At 42.5% G+C, this 22,671-nt stretch overlaps 1 protein-coding gene and 1 long non-coding RNA gene across 5 annotated transcripts in view; one reads left to right on the top strand and one right to left on the bottom strand.

Moving 5' to 3' along the window:
- LOC145439675 (uncharacterized) overlaps window positions 1-22,671 on the top strand; it is a 79,182-nt gene that overhangs the window by 31,668 nt on the left and 24,843 nt on the right. The gene's annotated exons all lie outside the window — the stretch shown is intronic.
- LOC145439661 (uncharacterized) overlaps window positions 4,610-22,671 on the bottom strand; it is a 129,984-nt gene continuing 111,922 nt past the window's right edge. Inside the window, exons 2-8 of one of the 4 annotated variants that reach the window (XM_080317188.1) lie at window positions 10,784-10,896; window positions 9,584-9,716; window positions 8,944-9,122; window positions 8,817-8,883; window positions 8,574-8,741; window positions 5,258-5,340; window positions 4,610-4,699 (exon numbers count right to left, since the gene is read on the bottom strand). The gene's annotated coding sequence lies outside the window, so the exon portion shown is untranslated. Of the gene's footprint in view, window positions 4,700-5,257; window positions 5,341-6,229; window positions 6,316-8,573; window positions 9,123-9,583; window positions 9,717-10,783; window positions 10,897-22,671 lie in introns of those variants that run through there. The other 3 variants (XM_080317189.1, XM_080317187.1, XM_080317190.1) reach the window with 3 other exon arrangements.

Genomic DNA, 22,671 nt, shown 5'->3' with positions numbered 1-22,671 from the left:
CTGAATGTTACCTAGGTCCTTATCACAAAAAATCATGCATCAGAAGCGTAGGGGTTCATATTATCAAGTCGCAGCGCTCAAAATCGCATTTTATATTAAGTAATTAGTGATGATGTGTAGAATTTTGATATTAATAATATTATCCGGAGAATATAACCTTACATAGACATCATAGTTTTCGTATTTATGTGCGACTCTAATTTTTCGGCTTTATTGCAAATACCTATGCTGGAATTGTACTTATGTCACATAGAACTCGGACACTATCGATGAAATTCACATAAAAAAAAATCATGCATCAGAAGCGTAGGGATTAATATTATCAAGTCGCAGTGCTCAAAATAGCATTTTATATTAATTAATTAGTGATGATGTTTATTTTTCGGAAGCAAGTTATTATAAAGTCTCGGAATTTAATCATCTAACGTATAATGAATGTTATTTATTTCTCGGAAGCAAGTTATTCAATACATATTGCTAAATACACATGGAAAATCGGTATTGAAATTCACAAAACATTAGAATATCTAGGCGTTGCAATGGGCGTCATTGCAGATATAAACACGCATATAAATCAATTGAAAACAAATTCACATTCACAAAAACGTGTTATCTGAGAGCTCATATTATCCGCAAAAATACAAAGTCCTAAATACACATAATAATATTATCCGGAGAATATAGCCTTGCATAGTCATCATAGTTTTCGAATTTATGTATATTTCCGAAACTTTGGGCGTCCTGTAGGTGTGGCAATTAGGACGACGTGGCGAAATTTCACGATGAACGTAAATATCCTCAGGCTTTGTTTATCACTAATCCAAATATACATAATAGAATATCCAGGAAAATACACATAATAGAATAAGTGGGAATCCAACCTATATCCTACTGCAGTCGCCTAATTCCTCTGTGATGACATCATAAACCGGGCATAGTCCGACGGTAATTATATTATGAGAGTGTTTACATTCTAAATAGCCTGAGGGGCGGGGCGCCAAACGATTCAATCCTCACTACTGTCGAGTTGTAGTTTAAAAGAAAATTAGCTGTCGATTGACTAAAACTTGAATCAGAAGTTGAGAACGTGAAATTGTGATGCCTGTGTTTTATTGAGTGATGTCCTTGCGAAGGTTACAATAACTCGAGTCAGGACTCGCCTCGAGTCAGACTCAAGTCACGATTTTTTGATGACTCAACCTGGGACCAAACAGAAAATGCCACTGACTTGAGAGTAACTGGTAACTGTAGCTGTTGGCAGACATAAATAAACTAGAATAGTAAACCAGACCTCCGGTTATGATGTATAGTGACCCATAACTCAATGTAGGGGTTTGACCCCAGCACTGGTAGATAAAATGGATTGTCTTTTAATGATTTGGTTTGATATTTGGCTACCAATTGAACGATGGTTGTGCAGTAATTTTTCGGGTGCCTGAAGTCTTGGGTCTGAGTGGTTACCGAATTGTGCAATTCTTAGCGATTAAAGGTTGGGATCGTGATTATTCCAAAATATTGTCACTAAAGTAGGTCCACCCAGTCTCACATCTACCTAAATGGGAACACAACATGACAAGCAATACTCAAATGCATGGGGTCCCTAATCTGTTGATATCGAGACAATCACGTACAGCATATGCAAACATTGTTGACGAGCAGTACATCTTTGCATCTGAGCGGCGTATTCGTACCATAACATACCCTGACCGCTTTAGAATAATTCCTTTAGTACTTGAACCTGAGTCCCGGTCTTGAGATCCTTGTAGTAATATCAGAAGGGGTGGCCGAGATTCTGTACTATGGTTTTGTTCCTGCAAAAATTGAGAGAAAATTTGCTATAAGATCTGGCAGTTAAAGATTACTTTTAAATTAGTATCTGTATGAACTAGTTTGGTATGGAATGATTATAGGTTTCGGAACTAGACTAGCAAGATATATGGAGTGGATCCTGGAATCTGTGCGACCCTGTACCATGGTCCTTGGCGTTCAGTTAAAACTGAGCGATAGAGCGATTGGAACATGGATTAACAGTATATTACCTATGGCAGTTGGCTGAATAAATAGTACTGTTATTTTTCAAGTGGAAATAATATCACAAGTGACCAGACATGGGATGATCGCGGTTAGTGATCGTAATCGATTACGACGATTGCAGCATTTTCGAGTGGTCGTAATCGCAATCGATTACATTCGAAAAAAATTCAAAGTACTCGTAATCGTAATCAACTACTTCACATATCTAATCGATTTCTTTGTGAAAGAACGAATACTTTTGTTTGTACAAAGAATATGAAATTAACCGAACATTCGTGAACAAGGAAGAGATATTATACCAGGTTATTGATAGCGCAAGCGGTTGATTTTCAACCGCCACTGCTCATTATTACGTCAGAAGTATTAGCTTTGCTCGTCCTTGCGTAAGAAGTATCCACATTCCACACGTAGTAAATATATATTCGATGTAGGCCTACATTGTTGTGTGATTGTTAGAGCAGTATACGCCATGCTGTATATCAGGCTATCAATACACTCCAGACGCCACTACCTTGCAGCAAGATAATAATCACCACTCTGCCTATAGTTTCAAATAGTAACTTATGTATTGATGTTTGGTTAAGCTTATAGTTAAACGCGGTTTGACCGTTGCTGCTTGGCAAGCAGTAATATCCGTATGTATTGTACGTACACCGGTCAAAGACTTGAAGTTTTGTACTCGTCAAATGAAACATTACGATGGTTTAAATCAACAGCTGCGTTAATATATCATAACCGAGCCGTTCTTTGCCGTTTCTCGTCACGGCATAACGGCAGCTTGCAGTATCTGTATCAAGTGGAAGGTAGAATTTTAAGTTCACTTATCTTATTCTCATATGACTACTTGAAACGGGCGCCAATCGTTATTTTACAATTCTTCACTCGACATTTATACCTGTCGCCATAGCCATCCGCTTATACACCATGTTAGCGTGGGTTGTAGATACAATCAGGACCAAAACAGCAATCCGTCCCCCACTCCAAACGTTGGTATCTGTAAGATTGCAATCCTGGGTATTGGGGCCCCATAGGGTGGTCCGTTTTCAAGTTGATGACTGAATTTCGTCAATAATATTGGTAATTGCATTATCTTTCTATGCATTCAGATTTACCGGTAGAGCGGGGGCAAGTAATTCATAATTATAGCATCTGGTATGTTGGTATAATTTCATTATTGTATGTTGTTAATTCGTGACCTCCCGCCTTTTATATGATCAAAAGATACTGTAGTCGCCCAAACTAGCAGACTAAAAGAAAAACTTTCGTGAGACCACACACAAATTGCCATGTCTTCATCCCTCTGTGAGTGCTCCGGGTGGCATTTGCATTGTTGGGGCTTAGATTGGAAGGAACGGACTATTCGTCACGCCCACAGAGCGCGGCTACTGACAATGGACACATACCCAACGTTTTGGCCAAAGTCATTCTTTGGTAGCACACTTTGTGGAATTGCATGTTGGCCGAAATTGCATACGTCTTTTGGTGTGTCGTGGCGGGGTAATGACCGCCACCGAAATGCCTATTCCTATAAACTATGCATGCTTTTTTTCTTGAGGGGGAGAGGTATGCATTTCAAAACCAAGCTATTTAGAGACATTAAATCCCGAAGCTCGAAGAAACTTTTCAAGTTAATTAACTCTCTAGAAAATATGTTGATTTACGAAATACTTTTGCGTCCCCTTAGAGCTCGCTCCCGGTCCTATTGCGGAGTTTGGGGTGTGGCAGTTACGGACCTGGCAAGAATGCAAATCGTTGGGTGCGACGAATGGCCTTGCATAGATGTGGGCAGTGGGTGCATTATGACGTAGCACGCAAATGACGTATGATTTATAAAGAAAGTTGTTATCTCATTAGACCTTTTCATCGCAAGCCTTATTTATATTGTCTTCCAATATCTGTTCTGAAATTAGTTCCAAGAAGCAAAACAAGTGTAATCGTGAGTAATCGTGATTACTTTTGAAAGGTAATCGTAATCGTAATCGACTACTTCCTGATTTGGCTGTAATTATAATCGTAATCGTAATCGCGGGATTCACAAGTAATCGTAATCGCAATCGATTACATTCGTAAAGTAATCACCCCATGTCTGCAAGTGACTAATAATTGAAGCCAGGAGTGCTTGAATATCTTTAGTTTTCCCCACCATTTCTGCGTCATCTATGTGGTATTTGCTTGCTCAGATTGATTATTATGAGACCTCAGAACAACTTTGTGCAACCCCAGAACAGCAACGGCCAACTAAGATCTAATACATGGCTTCACCACTTCTTGTTAATTATTGGATCGAATGAACCTGCCAAAGTGACTTATGACTATTGTTTTGAGGGAGGAAAATGTTTTTTCTTTAAGGCGTAGGGAATGAACTTTGTTTTTGTGAGGACTTATTAGATTGGAGTACTCAAGGACATTAAACACTATCCAAATTATTTCATGTTATGGCTAATAGGCTTATACATTCCAAGTAGGTACGTACGTTCAAGTTGAATCTGTAGATAGGACAGCACGTGACGTAACGCGCACTGATGGGGGTTTCGCGAGATCTGGGTACAAAATGATACGGTCAAAATAATACATACCATGAGTTGGAGGTTTGAGGCAGTGGTGTCGGACTCAAATGGCGTCCCGGGCCGGATTCAGGCTTTCCAATCGCTCGCGGGCCGGTCAGCTGATAAAATAGCAAGTAACAGCATTTGTTCACGTACAATGGAATTGGCAAATTGCGACGATATGGGTTGGCGTATTCTACTCGCTATCCCAGCACATGTGTTGTGAGGAGCACAGGATACTCAATTGATAATAAGTCGGATCTGTTGGGTCAAATCCATGTAAACTACACAGGACAGTTTCAATTTGGCGTTTTCACTTTTGCAAAAATGAATACTCCTCGATTCGGGGTTGTAAACGGGTCCGAGTCAGCGATCAAGTTCGGATTTGACTGCTCAGTTTCCTGTTGAAGTCTTGCTAGTAATAATTTAACTCTCTCCTGGCAGTTTATGGTCGCATTTCCAAGTTCGGTACCAATGAATTGAATCCTAGTAGTTTGATAACTTTGCTATTATTCAAAATTACAATGAAATGTCGATCTTGATTGTCTGAAATTTGAGACATGCGCCTTGATCTATGTTGGATGTCGAGTTCGCCGCGAAACCGCAGCGCCGTGGTCATAATAAATAATTTTTGAGTAGCCTAATTGTTACATAACGGGTTATGGATATGAGTTTACCTTGCCGAATGAGCGGTATTCCTGCCGCTCGGCCTGAGTGATAGCTGGTCCTTGTGGGAATGCTATGATGTTCAGTGCGGTTTCTGTAAAAGGAAGACTGATTATTGCCCAACGATCACTACAGTCCAAAGGTGGTCATAATGGCAGCATTGTTACTTGGATAGGCTAAGAGCTGTTGAAGTACTACCTGCGAATTTCTGCTCGATAGTGGCAGGATTACCTCGGAACTGCATCATCGGTGTGTTGCGAGTTCCAGTCATACCAGGGTCACCACAAGAGGAGGTGGTCTTCAAGTTACTGGTCGGCCGTAGACATGCGTCTAGCTCAGGGGTGGGTGGTGAACTTGATACCGTAATCTTTGACCGAATTCAAATTCGCGCGGTTCCTGAATTCTTCCCTACGTCAGAACTCTTTTTGCTATGATTTGATCTGTGAAATTAATATACAAATGAATTGAATTCATACCGATATTGGGTGTGGAAAAAGAGACATTGCGTAATTGGAGAGGGTAATTCTTACCTGTATAGTAATGGAACTCTATATAAACTGGCTAGAATCCCTGTATAGATTTAAAATTGAATAATTGTGGTGCTAAATTGAGGGAATTTGGAACGGTGGATATAATACCCACACGATTGTATAGGTGATGGTGATTGCGACAAAAATAGGAACGCCATATGAATTGAGATAATGCCTGCAATTAGTATCAAAGTTTGGCTCGCTTGAAACAGGAATGCTTGATGTTTAAAAATTGAAACCAGAACTCCCTGGGGTTTTGAATTTGAAAGTTAAAATAACGTGGGTCATTTCTGGGTCTTGAAATCATAGAATGATCAGTGTTGTTACAGATTGGTTTCACTAGGCCACGGATAATGTCCTGAATGGATTAACATTGTGTACGGATTGAGTACTGTGCGAGAAATAGCCAGATAATATGAATTTAAGTCACCTTTTTTCTTTTTTTTCTTGTGGTTTAGCTTGTCTTGACTTGATTTCTAAGATGTGGGTCGATGATTGGCTGGATCACGGCACCTTGTATACTTCCTGAATTGTGTAACCTGTAAGAATTGAATGATCGTGCGCTTATTGTATCACAAATCTAGACAGTGATAAAGGAATATAGTCTGCTAGTAAGGTGCCTTGATTCTATAAGAGGCTAACAGTACTCATTGCACGCTTCGTGAACCTCTGATATGTAAGTACCAGCGGTTATTAGTCTTTTTGGAAATAGTACTTATAGGTTGCACTATGTTGCACCCAAGTCTGCACTAAGCAGAGCAGTCCACCATCTTTTAATAACAACTACTCAACGCACTTAGTTTTAGATCGCCGCCTATGTGTGTAATTGGCCAAATCCTTCTGGAAAGCCAGGCCGGAGAAGCTGAGCCATTGAATTATTGACCCAAGGGCACAGTGTGTTTTTTGAGAGGTGTTTGTAGGTCCCTAGTTTTGAGACCTAATAGTATTGACAATCAATGTGAACTTGAGGGATTGAATTGGTCCCGATTTTGAGGCATCACTTCATCAGTGGGACTCCCCAATTCCCACTCTCCTACTTGAAATAGTTTACTCTGCCTTACCAAATTGTGGGAGAATATAAGCGTGAGTGTATATAATGAATTGGATGCCTTGCAAATGGATAAGGCCAGATTGCACCAATTAGAGAAAGTCGTTTTTTCTGTATAGCACAGCGGAACTTTGTTTGTGGGCTGACTGCTATTTTTCTTGTATTAAGATTGTGTAATTGTACAATTGTAAAACCAAAATGGATTACATAGAGATCACTAACCAAATGGTTGGAGAATATGCGCATGAGTTAACTAGAATACATAATGAATTGGATGCCCTGCAAATGGAAAAAGACAACTGTCGCGAAAAGATTTTCAAAAATACGACGACAATAATAAAGAGAGCGTTTAGAAACAGGGAGCGTCTAAGTCGTCTGGCAATTGCTAAAGATGATAAAAAAGACTTGATGGATGACATCAGATATATTCTGTTGGAAATTGAGGGTATGAAGGAGCAGGAACGAATAATGATATACGAACTCCTGCGTGGATACATATCGTACCATACTGGGATCGTCGTGCCTAAAAGTTTGTACAGAACGCGATCAAAAATTATGGAGATTTGGAAAACTAACGAGCAAATAAACTGGACTTATGACCCTGAATTTGTGGTGTTAGGAGAGGAAAGAAGGAAAACGATTTTCTTGGTGGTCCCGCCAGAGGAAGAAAAAGAAAATCAGGGATGTTAATCGTGTTATACGGAATGGAACATTTATGCGGATTACTGAACAATCATGTATCCTGTATGGCAGGGGTCACCAACACGCGGCCCGCGGGCCGCATGCGGCCCGCCAAGTCATATTCTGCGGCCCGCGACCTGATTTGAGATTTCGGAAGAAAGCTAAGAAAACCAATTTGAAATGCTGAAATTGAATACAGTTTCAACATGTTGTTCTCTCAAAATAAGCTATTATCTTGTGCCCAATATTACTATTCGTCACTAGGTAAAACGGCTGTGGGGCTGGCAACAACATTCCATCGAGGGAGAATCAGCTGATACCAATGGGCATTAGGCATACTGTCTTGACTTTCAATGCGCCAAACACTGCCAAGAGCGCGACGCTCAGTAAACGGCATAGGGTAGTGGTTCCCAAACTGGGGGGCGCGAAAGCATCTGAAGGGCAGGCGGAGATGCGCTCAGCTGAAAAACTTTTCGCGCTCTGCGCGATTTACCTGTAATTCTTAGTTATTGCTCTGTGTATAGTCCGGAATTCATCTTATTGAATTCTCTTATCAACAGTCATAACCTTCCATGCCATCAAACTAGCCGTTGGGATTGCTAGCATTCTGGTTGCATTTTGTGATATGACGATTTTTCAGTATCATAAAGGGGGGCGTGTCTAATAAAGTTTGAGAACCACTGGCTTAGGGCTTCCCACAAGAACAAGCTTTACGTGAAGATGGTCTTTCAGCTAGTCACGTATCTCGCTATAGTCCCAATATCGCTGTCGCTGAAAATCGTTTCCAGGTATCGTGCACAGCTCACAGTTCAAAATAAAATAAAATTGATGATAATGATTTTTTGTTGTATTTGTATTCCTTCAATAAAATATTATTTCTTTTGTGGTCAATATGCTCATCGCCTATATTAGGTAGCTCACCGTTGTACATACGTAGAGTTTTAGAACGTTGTTGCCTATTTTTCATCGATATCGAATTCATGCGGCCCGCGGCCTCTACGAAATTTGAAAAGTGGCCCGCGATCCATTTTGAGTTGGCGACCCCTGCTGTATGGGTAGGTTGCTTACCTCGCGATTTAATTGTAGTTAGAGAAATTGAAACTTGTGTCCCTTTTCTGTGTGGCCAGATTTGACTTGGCATAATGGGGCGCGACGATCGAGTTGACCCAACCGGTGTCTTGTGCCATGTATCAATCTTGTAGGCGTTCGAAATCTTGACAAATACGCTAAGGTGATCTGTGAGAGCAGTCGGTCATTCACTGAATGTGCGGCTTGCATGGTGATAAACTAGTAGTAAATGATATAGCCTACTTGCAATGTATCTGTGTCCTATGGACTATGGCTCTCAGTGCCACCTTGACTGGCCCTCTAGTGTGATCTAGGCCAAACGGTATCGCTTATACAGTTATAATCAACTTTTCCGTGTGATTTGACTTACTCGAGTCACTTGCTTGTTTGTCTTGGGGAATTCATGGTGTTTTTTTAGACCGCTATGGTCATTGAGTCCGGACCGATATTCTTCTTTTTTCCGTGGCTGACGATTTGCGGCTCAGCCCACCTCTAGGCTTTGGTGAGACACCCGCTGACTCGTGTAAAGGTGACTTGCCTTGACTTGACCTTCAGAAATGTGGATTGACTTGTGGCTCAAGCAGAAATTTACGAGATAATTTCGAGTCATCAATAAGTAAATGGTGTTTATTTACATTTTGTAGTGTTTGCCACTATCAAGCCTTTTGTATGATTGAGTCGAATGAATACAACCATGCATTCATATTCTCACAAATGTGTGAATGGGTAGAGTATTGAACTATATGACTTTAGCTTCGTATTCGATCGTTTGCTTTGGCTGTAAACGGCAGACGGCAGCACATAACTACATTTAAATAAGTATGTTCCCGTACAAGTTTTTTGGATTAATCTGTCTGTCGCACTGCTGACAAAGTGTTATTATTTTGAAATTTGAATCATCACTCGTACTTCGAAAGTTCAATTTGACTTGAATTGTGACTTGACTTGATTCGAATCACCTTCAAAAATCGATAGACTTGATTTGACTTGACTTAGAATCATGGCCCTACCTTGAGAATTTGACTTGACTCACTGGTGGTTTGAGTCTTGGATTGACATGGTAGCGAAGAAGGTGCCTGCCATGGTAAAGGGTAGCTCTGGAGATGTATCATACAGCTATCGTGAAGGGGCAAAGTTGTTGCTCTAAAATGCAAGAAAATTGTGTTAAGAGTCTAGCAAAAATGTCAGTAAAAACAATTGCATTCGTAATTATTGAAGGATTATTGGGTTCGGTTATAGTACCTAGTTCCTGCTGGCTTCACCCAAGACCTCACAGAGGAGCTACTCTTGGCAGCTTTAACAAAATCAGTGGCCTAAAACGAATGTGATCCAATCCTTCATATGCTGGCGCTTGGGTGTACTTGACAGGGGTCGTTAAGCTTCTTGCTCACAAACCATCTTGTCATGGATAACAGACCCTAATTGAACCATCGTATATTCCTTTATTGCGCAAATTACGGAAATTAGAGCTATATACTAAAAGTGGATTACATGACATTGGCGCACAAAATTCAATTAAAGTCACAGAAAAAACAAGTTTTTTGACCTCTGGATTGTGATAATTAGACTTGTTTCCTTACTACGGATGCTGGCATGAACCATGGCCGGTGTCTTTACGGTCATTTTGCATTGATTCAGGGATGCATCTTGTAACTTGGACTCGATATGCCTATGTTTATGTTCATGTATTGGCAAACTTTGGAAGTATCCAGATCGTTTGTTTCGTCTTTCACTTGGGATGCCATAATTTTCACATATACCTTTGGACAATTGTGCAGGCCCTGTTAAATTTCAGTGCCTGTTGAGGAGTTATAGTTATTTAATAAATTGCACTGGTAATATTGAAATATTTGTAAACTTAAAATGAGTTAAAACTGCGCTTCTGGTGTACCTAGTATTAGGACCACAGGCCGGAATTCTTGACAACTTAGCACTGGATCAGTTTTTGAGCTCCTTTTATTATGGCAATTTATATTGATATTGAATAAAGAGAGGTTAAATCATTAAAGTTATGTCCAAATGAAATCGAGGCTAAAATTGTCTGATTTTCCCTACATTTTCTGTAATATAGAGGAGAGAGGTCTGGTCATGCACATGCTTAATTGTCCTATTCTAAAATGATTTTGTTTTATATGTCAGGTGACCTATTGCCATGGCTGTTAAGAAGCCTGCCGTATCTGAATTCAATTAGGTAAAAAAGAAGTACTTACATGGAAGAAGACCCTTGAATTTCAGATTAGATCCCAATATAGTGAATATAGGCGGTGTAGTATCCGGGGAAATGACTAAACCATATTATGTAGTCACTCATTATTAAAAAAAACTGAAATATAAAGTTATTGAGAAATAATAATTGGTACATTTTCAAAAATAATCCAGGGTGGCACTGCTATGGTACTTTCACTGATATGTCCGGTTGATCTAATCGATTAAGAAAGGTGCTGAAACAGCTTTGATCTTTGGTATGGCTGTATAACCGACTAACCGTGGCTATAGATTTCACATTTCATTACGACCTACGAACTGGCTAATAGGGCGCGTGTTCGTCGTATATTTTGGCTTGGCCCGGCTAATTCGCAAAAGAATGAGTTGAACTGGTTCTATTGGTCAGGCGGAGACCTAAATTAACTATCACGTGACCCAAAATAAAATTGGTGGGTCAGTTTCGAAATCATCCAGCGTCCAGGGTCGGTGAAGTCGCTCTAACTACGATCGCATGTACTGCACGCACTATGATAGTGGCACCGATGTTGATGTTACCGATCCAGTGAACTTCTCGTGTGGTTTAGAGTTGATTGTGATAATATGAGCTTGTTTTGCATATCATAATTGATGAGGACTTGCATTGTTTCGATTAAATGTTGGTTACTTGTGTAATTCGTTGAGTAGATTGAGTTCATTTCTCTCTATCGCCGGGCCGACATATTACTTGAATTTATTCGCCCTAGGTATATGGGGAGCCACGCGATTCTCACTTAACCCTAGACGACTAAGGGTTTTACCATTGCGGGATTGCTCAAAATGACCCCATCAGTTTATATGCTTATTGTCTTACCAACTTCGCTGACCCGCTGTATAATAACCTCCTACAAGACGTTATAATGAGGAATCTTCCTCTTTTGAACCCAACTGTCCGCCTATTTCAAAGATTACTCCCTAAGGCATGGCACCATAACACGAATGGCGAGGTGGGGTCAGACTGACCCCATCAGATCTGAAGGCTTGTGGTCATGCCTCATTGACTCCATGTGACATAAACAATGCGAAAGAGCCATGAGCAGTCGGAATCGTTCCGATTAGAATGAGGAGAAAAGTACTTAGTCTGCCCGCTATACTTTCAAAGAATAGTCTGACACATGCTCAGAGGTGGTCAAAGTAGTCACCGTTGCTGCTCAAGTAGAAGTAGAAGTAACGCCGGAATTTCTACTCAATTAGAAGTAGGAGTGATAGTTCACAAGTAAGTAAGTGAGTGGGTATTCTACGCATATTTCTGCCTACAAAACAGAAAACTGTCAAGTAGAAGTAGAATTAGTCTAAAATCATAACTACTTAAAAAGTAGCGAGAGTCGGAAAAATCTACTTCAAGTAATTCAAAAAGTAGAAGCACTTCGTTAGTGACCACCTCTGCATGCTCAATAGCGGCGAGGTATTAGCGATAATCAGCGAATGTATTATTCCGATTGACAGGGTATAACACTATTTAGGATTAAATGGCTGGCAAGAACAATCCGACCGCACATGAAAATATTTGTTCGCCAATAATCAATTTTGACCCCAACCTTAGTAATGGCGGGTTGAGGTCATAATGCATTCACTATTTGTTACTTACTTCAGAGATGGGGCGGCTAGGTCTGTATTGAACGGTATGTGCTGCAAACCTCTATCTGAGGTCATCGCTGACCATAGCTTTGTTGAAAAAACAGCCTATCCTATCATAAGGCCACGTATAGATATCATCATTCCATGACGTTCTTAATGCTGCAATCTCTGTCTAAGGAAAACGTGCGATCACGCCTCGAAATCTGCTAAATAGGGCCAACGGACTGGTGGTGATTAGACCACCAGACAAGCCGAGACAACTAAATTAATAAGGCTATAGCCGATAGGGAATTAGGACAAGCGTAATAATTCGGCATCCCTGTCTAGCTCAACTTAACGGAAAAAGAATTTGAGTCAGAATACAGTGTAACTGGAGAATAGCTCTAAAGTAGAAGCTGTATTCTTGTATTTCATTTATTATATACACGGATTTATTATACCGATACACAAAATTTATGTTAAGTTCCAGAAAGTAAAAGACATTGTATTGTGATTGAATCGCTAAGTGTGCCCCTGAAAAAACATCTCGGGGACTACGGATAGTTCATTTACTCGAATGCAAGGCTGCTCAATTTCCACCTTATAGGAAAAATGATTTTTCGCAAAGAACATGTTTGTCTTTAATGAAAGTCTGTTATATGGTTATTGTCTATTAAGTAGAGTGTTTATATTAAATTGCAGGGTACAAATCCAATTAGGGATGCACATTGTAGTGAATGATTTGTTTTAACGCCACAATCATTTACGAGACTAATGTGGTCCAATTGCGATCGCTCGTCAACCCGAAAAATCGTCATAAGAAGGAGAAGATAGTAGCAAAAAGCGGACAACATTCCCAGACCCCCTGCCCCGTGAAAAATCACCCTATTTTCATTATGAAATGTTTTGCTAATCTACTAATTATATTTGAGTTTCTAATTTACTTATATTTTTCCCTTTTTATTTGGTCCTCGCTACAGTCGGCTCCGCGAGTTTAAAGATATAACTACGAGACTCTTTAAAGTATTTTAAATTGCTTCTTATATATTACACGTATATATATTATTATTTTGGGGGGAAATTTCGATCGTGACGAACGCAGGACACCTTGAGAATCTCAGATGGATATGAAATTTATTAATATTGAATATATCGAAACCGCAAATTGATCTGTAAATAGTAATGTATATTTATGTGGAAGGTATACTCCCATCCCTGTCTCTCGGCACCCCCCTCACTCTATGGATATAAATGGCACCGCTTGGCACTTGCCAAATGGTAAGAAGTGTCTTCCTTTTGAGGGTCCGTCGGTTTAAAAGAAAGGGGGGAAGGTAAGGGTGGAGAGATACATTAAATTGGGTATATACGCGTGTTGTATAGTATAATACCCACTACGAAAAAAATCCTAAAAATAGAAACCTATTGTAAAAAAAATTTACAAAATAAATGAATTCTGAATGATTTAAAGATAATATAGAAAATTACGAAAGCGAAAACCAAAGATAAAAGTTATACGGAGTATATAATCATTTTCAAAAAAAATTAAAAAACAATAAAAAAGCCTTGGTGGGGGGCAATAGATTTCCGGTGCTTTCACTGGGTTGCTTCATTTTGAACGCTATCAGTGGCTGTTTATTTATTCAGTGTTGCGCTCAACTGTAAGCTGCCGGAAACTGTCACCGCACATGATACATGCAGCCGGTTGACCACAAGAATACTGCTATATGAGTTGTATAAAGCGAGAACTTGCAGTACGTGAAAAATATCATAGTAGTTGGACTGGTCCTAGGTGCGAACACTTAGGCACTACGTGCAATATAGATCGGTGCCTCGGTGGTAGACCCTGGAGAAGACCGACACAATTTCCAAAACGATTAGGACTACTACAATGTATTATAGATCGGTACCTCGGTGGTAGACCCTGGAGAAGACCGACAAACTTTCCAAAACGATTAGGGCAACTAGAATTAACAATGGATATAGATCGGTACCTCGGTGGTAGACCCTGGAGAAGACCGACACAATTTCCAAAACGATTAGGACTATACTGAATTAATATACATCCGTACCTCGATGTTAGATCCTGGATAAAACGGACCGATTTTCCAAAATGTTAAGGACAATATCCACAATGGATAGATCGGTACCTCGGTGGTAGACCCTGGACAAGACCGACACAATTTCCAAAAACGATAAGGACTACTATAATGTATTATAGGTCGGTACCTCGGTGGTGGACCCTGGAGAAGACCGACATATGTTCCAAAACGTTTGGGGTTACTAAAATTGCTAAATCGGTACCTCGGTGGTAGACCCTGGAGAAGACCGACATATAGTAAAAAAGTTTAGGGCTACTATTGTATTATAGGTCGGTACCTCGGTGGTAGACCCTGGTGAAAGACCGACAGATATTCCAAAAACGTTTAAGGCACTACCATAGCGATTTACAACGTAGCTACGTTATAAATTGCTATGACACTACATAGGATGAATAAAAATGAATATTATAATCGGAAATAATAGGCCTATAACATTAGGAATACCTCAGGCCAGTACTGCTAATATAAAGACCTTAGAAAAGTAACCCATGGTTGAAATTGTCCACACATTCATTTTTCGAAACTGATGTGTCGATGATCGAGTATGACATTAGAATAAGACACGCCTTGTTTGCACATTCGTTTCACGAAATGGATGTGTCTGACAAGTGCGCTTATGGCACCATGATCAGTACGAGCATGCGAATTATTGTATTTTGGCAACGTTACGATAGCAAATGACGCAATATTCTGATATGTGTGTATTCAATGTCCTCCCTGTGCGCATCGAATGTATCTACAACTTGTATGACAAGAAGAGCGTCTCGAAAACATGCCAAAGATCCGTTGCCCTGCTCGCAATGAGGCCATATTAAGACTGACTGAAGTGATGAGATGGCATGAGAGTATCGATATGAACTGGACATTCTGTTGGCAATAATGAACGACTTGGTCGTACCAACTCTAAAATTACTATTCGACATGTCCCAAAAAACTGCTCCCCTCGATAGAATCTAGGGCTTAATGAAGTCAAATGAACGAGATGAGAAGAAATCCGGCACTATCAATCACTGCTCAGCAAGGACCAGTGAACCAAAGGTGGGAATGTGCCAAACAATGCCCGCAAGAAGTCACGTTGAAGACAGCGGAGAAAAGAGGCGATCAAGACGGCTGCAAAATCAAGAAGAGATACGCAGAAGAATCGTTTCATCAGCAAGGGAGTTGAAGAAATCGGGTTCGAAATAGATGCACAAGACAGAGTACCCAAGCGTACGGTTGCCAAATATGTCCTGAACATACGATGATGGAGGTCGGAGAGGGTGCGTTTGACGAACAACGACATGAATCAATCTGCGGCATGATGACGAGACGCGTGAGTCATAACAGGACATTGGTATTCTCACGTGATGGTTACTTTGATGTATTATTGTATAGTGACGCCATTTTGTTCCAGCACTACCTTTACTGTATCTTTGATCAATACCATCAGGTTGCTTTAAAATGGCGCTAACATTTTATGTCCTAGATATGTGTATGGGTTAGTTAACATTTATTATGTGAATAATTGGTTGTTACTACAGTAATATGATAGCGAATACCACGCCGGTAGGCATTAATAAGGCGTTATACACCGACCACGCCCTATATTAGTGTCGGGACCCTTCACCCTAGCGGGATAGAAGCTTAGGATTAGAAATGGTTAGAAATTTCTTCAGAAACCCGTAAAAGGGACCCTGGGTATCTAACAGTGTTCGAATAAGCAACACCTTGTTAAGGGTAGTATCATCAAGTGCACTTTAATTGGCATATGGCCATGTTAATCGGGTCAACGAAACAAAGTCCTTAATGTTGGAACCTCCCGGAGTTACGCGTTATAACTAGCTACGCACCCTTAGACTAAGCTAGGAACCTCTACCTTATTGGAGCATGTGTAGAGTTAAAGATTCGTGGTAAATCAGATCTATTGTTTGTGAGACACGGTACATACGAATGAATAAAAAGCTTATACACACCGATACTAAAGGAACCCAGAGATATAACAAATTGTAATTAAAAATTTTGTTCGTGCGTGACTATTGTGATTGAATGGTGTATCATGTAGCGATACGTAATGAATGGACTTTACGGCAGGATAGGCCGTCACATGCATTATATGTGTAAACAAACCTATGAGATTTTACGGCAGGAAAGGCCTTCACATTAATTATGTGTTAACAAACCCTGAAAGATACGACTTCGGCAGGAAAGGCCGTCGCATAGTTTATATGCGAGAACAAACCTTGGAGTATTTAAAATACATTTAATCGTGCATGAATATGAATAGGTTCAAGCTTTATCTTGTGTTATGATTGATGGATATTCTATATGCCAATTTAAACGAGTTTTGCTTAGATACCTCATTCTGTCTGCATGATATTTATTGGAGTATTTGGTTGTTATAAGGCTTAATTACACGTTATATAAGGCTAGTTAAGAACTCTGGATAAGGGTCATTGTCGGATGCTGAAAGATACCACCACTGCTACTACTGCTACTTCAATCAACATCCACGGACGTCGTCTGGACAATAGGGTACGATAGAAAGTCAATTTTTCACCGCGAAATTATCCGAACCAAGTGTAGACGACTCGCATAACAATCGTTATCGGAGCTGCACTATAAATACATTACTGGAGCCATCGGCGAGATGATTCCGGTAAAAAAAACATTGACCTATTAATGTACTCAAAGACGACCCTCGTGAGAATTGTGCTCGGCGTGACGGTAATCACTTCTGTGATATCTCTGCTTATAACATTGGCATCGATCTACGTACACCTCGCGCCGGTACTCTATCCTACGACGATTCCTGAAGGTCTCTCTAACGACGTCACTACAACCGCCGAAGCACTACCTGTCCCACATAACGGACTTGCTGTGGTAATCACCAACGGAACTGACCCGGGTATCTTCGGAAGACATTCCGTATCCACAACGCAAGGACGAGTGATCAGGGACAACGCAACCACGTCCGTGAGTAATCTACTTCAAAACGGTACTTATCCTTGCCAGTAAAAGGTACGGGGCTAATATACAGACACTCAAAATTTACATAAATTATGCGAAGAATGCTAAAATTATTTAAGAGGAAGAAAAAGAAGTCGTCAGAGGCGGCTGGCGAGCTCGAGAAGGGTATCAAGCTGCTGAAAGCAACGCAAAAACGCCACGAAGACGTCAGACAACAAGAAAGACAGTTGGCAAAAGACGTGGCTGATCAAACCAAGGTACTAAAAGAAGTCAAATCAACTCTGCCCGAGACAATGAAGCGACTGGAAAGGGCCAAGAAAGAAATCAGGCGAGCTCAAGCCGACCTCAAGGCAGTATGCGATGCCACTTTAAAGGTCAGCGGGAAAGTCTCTACAGAAGTTCTCGGTGAAATCCTGAGATCGGAAGTTGAGCTGGGCAACGCCCATGCACAAGTGGTTTGAAATAAACCACCGCCACCTTCTTCTCTGTCCGTAATGGCTACAGCACCTCCACTGGCGTATGATCCGCCCGTTGGGCAATCGCCCAAGGCAACAGCGCCCCTGCCCACGCTTACAGTTCAAAAGGGCCTGGATTGCCATACCGTGACGGCAGTCTACCCTACGTTGCCAGGTTCCAAGCCGAATTCGCTAACCGATTCTCGGTCAGGAACGACTCCATGCTTCCCGGTTGGGAATGGGACGCGCCCCAAACAACGAAGGGGGAACCTAGTCGAAACACCCAGTCTATTCCGTCTGAGTGAAACCGGAACCGACACCGATACAGACATATAATCCTGGCCAATGCCATGCAGAAGAAATTGCGAAGCGCGGGTCGCCTTAAACAAGCCAATCGGCTGGGAAATTTCTTCAACACTAACGCGGGAAATGCAAGATGGGTCTCGGTCATGAAATCATTGTCACTATCCAACCCGCAAGGCTTGGTTAACAATGAAAAGGTCATCAACGACTTCCGGAGGAATTATCAGTGGGAAGACGAACCTCTTCCGCTGTTGAATAGCGCCCTGAAACAACTAGAGATAGATATGGAGGCTGAAATCAAAGAGAATCCGGATGGACTGCGACTCTTCCGCAACCTAAGGCAACGGTTACCAGAAGCACTTAGGCTGCTGATGCGGGGATGGGATAGCAGGTCCTGGCAAGAGGTGGCGGAGGATTTACAACTGTACTGGAATTCTGAGTTCTTGGATGAAGAAGAGATACGTCCCACCACTCGGGAGGCCAGAAAGACGCGTGGAACAATGTCGTCCCTACCACCTATACACATATATAATGTTCAGCCTGCAGGACCCATAATGCACAGTTACCCTACTCACGGGAGTGAAGATGGACGACTGAACACTACTCTTCCACCGACTATAGCACCACCTCCGATGGTGCAACCATCCTCACCTCAACCACCTCTACACATGATCGGAGGGACACCACCCGGACCGTCTGGGGAAATGTGGTCACGGCAGCTCGTCGGTCTCGGGCAAGCTTCTCAGTCACGACGTAACCCTCCTCGCGGCGCTAAGACCAACCGTTTTCTTACCGACGTTATGAGTGGCAATGGGTTCGGCAGACATGGTCCGACTCCCAGGGCTAAAAATACCCGACCACAAAACGCGCACAACGCATCGAATGGACTCGACGTTACACCAACGCGAAACTCCAGATCTTCTCAACCTAGCCAGGGACCAAGTACTTGGAACTGGACACCTCATCTGACGAATACACAGAACTCTGGGATCGACGGGGGTGGCCAGAAAATCACACCATCAAGCAGTCAGGAAGCCCTCCGCATCGCGGAGAGCCAAGGTGAGAGTTATAATTTTCTTGGAAACCCAAACATCTTCGCCCCTCTAGGCTTGTATCTGGACCCTCCTCAGGGGCAGTCCTTATCCGTATGTTTTTGCTGTAAGGCCCCGGGACACCAATCCCGAAATTGCGTGGCAAAATTCATACTCTGGCTAAATGAGGAGGTGATTGCCAAGGATGATACCGTGGGGTGGGTAGTTCGCAAGCGACTGCGACCAGTACCTCCTCGCATTAAGGAGTCCACAAAACGCAACTGGGAGCCTTTCCTTGCAAGAAATGACATATTGACGGTCCCGGACCTCGACCGATACCTTGCCACCCAAGGTTCTACCTCTCTGACACAGAGAACTGCCTTGTGCGAGGCCTATTATGACTCTAGGCCAAAAAATATAGATAGAACCCACTGGCATGATAGGGATCAGTGGGGTCCTCAGGGACCTCCTGTACAACCGAACCAGGGCAATAACCAAGTGACCTGGACGGAACCGCTATATCGTCGCCCTACATGTCACTATGACGCCTCACATTGGACGGATGAGGAACTTGAACAAGGTTTGAGACTCTCAAAAAACGACTGGGGGTGCTGATTGATCCGGTAAATCAGCTCCCAGATAATTTTTTATCCCAACACGCAAAGACTGTGCATAATGCTTCTCTACCCCTATTTACTTTTCTTGATACACCGGATAACCCTCTACAGCCAGACTTTACGGAGTTATTCGGCGGTCGGCTTTTGTACTTGATTGATTCAACAACCGGTACGAAATTTTTGGCCGACACGGGAAGTATACCTAATCTAATTATGAAAAATGTTGTAAAAACCATGTATACAAAGAGCTGGGAGGGACGGCAACCCTTAGATATGAAGTTACGGGGTATAGGGGGCTTCCCCCACGTGGACTCTTTGGTTGTAATTGATTTTGACGGACTACCGGTTCCATTTGCGACCGGGAAAGGAATCCCTTTCAATATTATTGGCTTAAAATGGATTGATCAAGTCCAACAATTACCAAGCATAGCTACGGAATTGAAAACCCCGTCAAACGCGAATGAAAAGTTGTCTTTAGTAACACTACACGATGAGAACCCGTGAGATCAACGGAACGGAACCGAAGTCGGAAGCAGTATTAGCTACACTGCAACCGACGATGGGTTGATGGATGCTGCAAACCAAGATAGCGTGGAGCGGAAAATTGCCGCAGGCGCGAGTACCAAGATGAAAATCACCACTGGTGCGAACGACGAGTTGAAAATCACAACTAACGTCACACAGAACCTATGGGAAACTGTTGGTGTCGAGACAGGAATGACTGCTGACACTGTTTATGAAGACGTCGAGCGCGGAATGCCCGCTGGCGTAACTAAGGACCTGCACGAAAAAACTGGTCCCAAAAACTCTCGCGGATGCACTTGTCCGGATAACTGTAAAAATCCGGCCCATAGATGCATGGCGACCACTACAGCTGACGTCGAGCGTGGAATGCCCGCTGGCGTAAATAAGGACCTGCACGAGAAAACTGGTCCCAAAAGCTCTCGCGGATGCACTTGTCCGAAGAACTGCATAACTTCGGCCCATAGATGCATGGCGACAGCTACAGCTGACGTCGAGCGTGGAATGCCCGCTGGCGTAAATAAGGACCTGCACGAGAAAACTGGTCCTAAATGCTCTCGTGGATGCACTTGTCCGAATAACTGGAATGATTCAACCCATAGATGCATGACGACAGCCACAGTTATGAGTACCTTCCCTAAAGGTTCAAACAAAGCAGCTATTGCCGGTCAACCGGATACACGCCCGGTCATGTCCGACAAGGAGTCTGGGGATTTTAAGATGCACGTCTCCCCAGAAATAGGGTCCCAGGCGGAAAAGGAGTCCGTCGGCGTGACGGTAGGTGCGGGCACGCGTCGAGATCAGAGGCCTACATCGAAGGACCTCGCCCTCTCCATCAACACCAAAACCCCGATCATCACGAGGCTCACACCAGCCCATGGCTGGACCAGTTACTGCGTATGTTTTGCAGAAAGACACTCACCCAAACGTCAAGACGGAACTTGAAGATGCTTGTGCACAATCTGTAGCGCTGGCCAAACTCCGGTACAAACCTCCTGACCTGACGACTTCAGAAAATACCATTATTTCTGATGAAGTGTGGAAAGCCGTCTACGCGCCGTTTGCGTCCGAACTTACGGACCTGCGGGGCCACCTCGGCTACCCACAAGCCATGGAATACAAATGCGGCATCGAACTTAAGGATCCTAATACCAAACCATTTGTATCTGGACCTTGTAATTTGAAGAGGGAGGGCCAGGCGAAGGCATTGAAAAAAGCCCAAGGTAGAGAAGTACTCTCCCTCTTAGATTTGAAAAAAGACAGATGGAAAAGGGTAAGGAGAGCACTGTAGTTAAACCTGTGGATATGCTTTGTAAAAACTCAGACTGACGAAAACCTACTACCCTTTTCTGCTATGCGCGTGGAGACCGTGAAAGACTTTACGTTTAAAAAAGAAAAACGCCTGTCGCAACTAAAGGTTCAAATAAGGGGAGGCGTGGAAACACGGCGAGGAAGACCCGTCTCACGAGGACAACTTGAGGAATTATCTATGAGATATAACCTTACCCTACGAACGGCGTTAGTAGAACAAGCAAGTGTAATGAATCCGATACTTCTGAATTATATGGCCACACAAAAGCTATTTAAGGCAGAAGTGGGGGACGAAAAGTTATTTCAGTCTCGATGGATCTATCGAGGGACGTCTTGTGATGGTGCCCTGGTCTATACGCCATATGCCTATAGGAATAATGCGGGGGAGAGATCTACCGCTCAAACGGTGATGTCAACCACGAGTAATAACTATGAAAACCACCACGCAAATGAAAATAAACGACCAGAGGTTGGTGGGGACCGATTGGACGAGTTTGGCAGGAACCACGGTTCTCTACCAGGGATCCTCCGATCGAAATGTAGATGGTAATGCAACACCCGAGGCAAACAGAACTGCCTATATAACGACTGGTCCCCTCTCTAACCCTTCCGACACGAGCAAGGTTACAGGGGACCGTAACAACGTCACTCCCTTGGTGACCGTTGAATCGCTGATGGCAAACCCACCAAAAACTACAAAGATGAGACACCCGCCACCCCTAAATCTAGGGTGGCGGATGGAAACGACGCTGGTGAAAGTTAGACAATCGCAACCACTGGCTGAAAAAAGGAACAGAATAAAACTGTCAAACCAACTGATGCGACTCATGGGAAGCAACAGTTGCAAACCCGTCGCGCGCGAAACCAAACCAATGGAATGCCGAAATTCATTGGTGAAACACCTACAATAACGCGAGTGCATCCGGTTACCACTAAAGGAGCTCTACAGAACTCCACGGACGACGGCGGGAGCGGCATCGGAACGGACTACCGAACTCCGGACCACAACCATAAGG

Source organism: Botryllus schlosseri, chromosome 5 (assembly GCF_051294905.1).
Source record: "Botryllus schlosseri isolate E-star chromosome 5, Bs_hap1, whole genome shotgun sequence".
Lineage (NCBI taxonomy): Eukaryota > Metazoa > Chordata > Ascidiacea > Stolidobranchia > Styelidae > Botryllus > Botryllus schlosseri.
This window is presented reverse-complemented; position numbering and strand designations above follow the sequence as displayed.